Source organism: Olea europaea, chromosome 7, assembly GCF_002742605.1.
Source record: "Olea europaea var. sylvestris chromosome 7, O_europaea_v1, whole genome shotgun sequence".
Taxonomy (NCBI): Eukaryota; Viridiplantae; Streptophyta; class Magnoliopsida; order Lamiales; family Oleaceae; genus Olea; species Olea europaea.
Window position 1 is genome coordinate 13,336,879 of NC_036243.1, and position 3,536 is coordinate 13,340,414.

Here is a 3,536-nt window from a genome sequence, read left to right on the forward strand (position 1 = left end):
TAAAAAACTTTTCATTCTTTTTCAACCATTAAAATTTAGAAAGAATGGGGGCGTGTATCTGCTTAGCTATTAGTGGCTTCTGAATGATGATGTTTTTCTTTTCTTTCTTTTTCTTCTTGAATTCGATGTTAATGTGATGGAATTATATGACATATAGGCATTTACAGCAGTTCACTTTAATGGCTTAAATGAATTTTGATGGCATCATGTCTTGGAAAAGGTGAAATTTGATGAATTGCTCATCATTTTTTCCGATGATGTTATTGACCTGACATGAATTTTCCCTTCCGGCTTCTCGTTTAGAAATGGATGGTGTAATTTTTTACTTTACAGATAATCTTCGATCTGTTTTTTTTAGAACGCAAAATCCATACCATCAAATTTAAAGATACTAGTGACATTCCTTCTTCTTCAGCCACTGCTCTCAATAAAAAACAAAGGCTTTGATACCAATTTCTAAGAAATTAGAGTTCCAATTGACAGCAATTAAATTGAAGAAAGAAAAATAGTCAAACAAGAACACAGAGGATTTAAAGAAATTCTCCTCAATGAGAGACGACCCTTTCTTCCACCCCTGTAATGATTCACTATGATAAAATAGTTTACAATAGAAAATTGCATATCTTATATTTTATAACATATCTCTCTCTTTGACGTCAAACGTAATTTAAATGACTGTTTTATTTAACATACAAGAAAACTTGAGATGGGTACGGTCCCTTCCAGCATCAGCAAACTATATGGCACTCAGGAAAGAATTAGGACTGGGAGGTACTGGGATTTCTACAGTTCCTTCCAGCATCAATAAAACTTTCTTCATCGATGGACGGAGGGACGGTTCGTCTTGTATGCACCATATACCAATTTTAATCATTCTCTCAAATTTTCTCTTGTCGACGTCCTCATCTCGCACCAGTTTACTTGTCTCGCCTTCCTGGAGACACTTGTAGACCCACTTATCAAGAATAGCTTCATCCTCAGGCAAGCTCCAATCAACACTTTTTCTACCACATATGATCTCTAGTAGAACAATTCCAAAGCTGTAAACATCTGCTTTAACTGTCACAGGCAATTTCTTGTGCCACTCTGGAGCTACATAACCTCGAGTTCCTCTTATCCCTGTATAGGTGTTTGTCTGATCTTTCTTTAAGAGCTTTGCCAGTCCGAAGTCGGAAATTTTTGCACACCTATGCTCATCCATGAGTATGTTTTGTGGTTTTATATCACAATGAATGATCTGCGTCTCACTCCTCGTGCAAATAGAGGATGCCTCTTGCAATATCAAGAGCAATTCGAATTCTTTCTTCCCAATATAGTCGGTTTTCGGGATTGAAAAGTATATCTGCAAGTGTTCCATTTTTCATGTATTCATATACCAAAATCCACTTAGATCCTTCGAGGCAGTAACCAAGAAGTCGGACCAGATTACGATGATATGTTTTTCCTATCACCTTCATCTCAGTCTGGAATTCTTTTTCTCCTTCTTCCAATTCTTTCTCGAGCCTCTTCACGACCACAACATTTTCGTTGTTCGATAAGATCCCTTTGTAAACTGTGGCAGATGCTCCTCTACCGAGCACTTCTTTGAATTCATTTGTTGCTTGCACGAGTTCTTCGTAGGTAAATTCCCGCAAACCAACATCCTCAATCAGTTCAACATTTCCGAACTTAGAGATCTTCTTATATCTCCCAACATAATTTCTGTGGACATAAATCCCAGTAAATGCCAAGATCAAGGCAGCCAAAGCAACAAGTGAAATGCTGACAATTAAGATGTCTAAACGAATCTTTTTGACCGAATTACCCAAAACTCCTTGAGTCGATGATGGTGTTGTTTTGCTCACCTTGACAAGAGCAACGTCTGAATCACTCAGTGATCTTCTTCCATATCTTAGTGGAAGTCTTTGCTTTCTGCAGTTTCCACTTTGAGAGAAGAGAGCTACCTCGCAATTGCAGTCATCTAAACAGGCTTTCTTACAATCGTCATTAGTCATTCCTCCTAAAACAGCATAATTATCATCTTCCCACTTTGTGTTATCCATTGGAATGATTTCATAACTGACATTTTGATCCTTGGCCTCACAACCTTCCATGGATAAACTCCTTTGGCATCCAGAGCTCCGATTGCTAGGATTAACGTGGTCGAATCCTGGAAGACATTGACACTTTACATCTTCATCCATCAGAATACAAAAACCATTCAACCCACACAAACCCTTTGGGGCACATTTATCATCTGTTGTTGACCATTGTTTTGTCCACTTACCTTGAGGATCCAACGATCGATAATATAGTCGAACAATACCATCCACGTCAATTCTCATGCGGTAGATAGTTCTTGTTCTATATAGTCCTGTCGATAAATTGCTTATAACGGAGCTTCCATTGAACAAATAAAGATTGCCATTAATATCAAGATTCAACGATACATTATCGCCTCTTCCATTGGTGCCTGATGCATAGTAAGAATAAGGCGCCGTGTCTGGAGTTTCCACAGGGTATTGCACCAGGTTCCCATCACCTTGCATCTTGAGACGGAAAATTCCTCTGGCAGGGTTCGTGTCCGAAACACTGGAGAAGATCTCTTCTCCAGCCGAGAGACGTTGTTTAGGTAAAAGAGTGTCCGTCGGGTGATCAAAACTCTGCCATGCGATCCTCCGAGATGAATCGTACAGTACAAAATTGCCACTGTCAAGCATTGAAGCTGAAGCAACAGACTGGCCCCAATTCACAATATTTATGTCTTCTCTATCTTTCTGCTGCAAAATGAGCCTTCCATCACTGGTTAATAGCAAAACGGCAGTGCTGGGAAAAAGGGGATCATCCCTGTTTGCTGTCCACACTACAGTCTTTTCTGGAATCCCAGCAAGAAAAATTCCGACAGCGTAGCCATTGTTCAGCTTGTAGAATCCAAAGGCATAGAGTCCAAAAGGTGACAACCACGATGAATTTGTACGGGGATTTAAAGAAGTGCCAGGGGTAATACTGTAATATCCTTGTTGCTGGGCCGATGATGCCATTAACGCAGAAAGAATGAGAAAAGAGGGAAAGGCAGCCATGGAAAATAGGCTTCTCATTTTTCTTGGGATATGGCAATTGGCAACTGTGTTTCATTGAGGAAGGAAGTGTGCTATTTATAGAAATCGATACTGACACTATTGACTCGTTGGAGGCAATGCTTAAGCTCTGTTTGTTTGAGCAAAGTGTACATACATGCTAAATAGATTAAAATCAAATTTTTAGTAAATTTTAATAAAAGTTGATTAAAATTAATTATTGAGTTTGACTTGAAATTTTAGCCGTCTGTTTGAGATCCATTTTATTGAGTTTTGTTAGGAAAATGAGTTTTGGAGTGGTGATTTTTTATTTTTTCTTTTTAAGAATATATGTGATTAAAAAGTAGGAAAAACATTTTGGATCTACATATAATATTTTATTGTATGAATGTATAGTTGAAAATGAATTTAAAAAAAATTAATTAATTTAATGAATGTGCTTAATTTGATTTTAATTCAATTTTTTTTCTTCAATGGTAG

At 37.7% G+C, this 3,536-nt stretch overlaps 1 pseudogene; it reads right to left on the reverse strand.

Moving 5' to 3' along the window:
- Positions 1-736: 736 nt before the first annotated feature.
- Positions 737-3,077, reverse strand: LOC111397924 (annotated as a pseudogene).
- Positions 3,078-3,536: the final 459 nt, after the last annotated feature.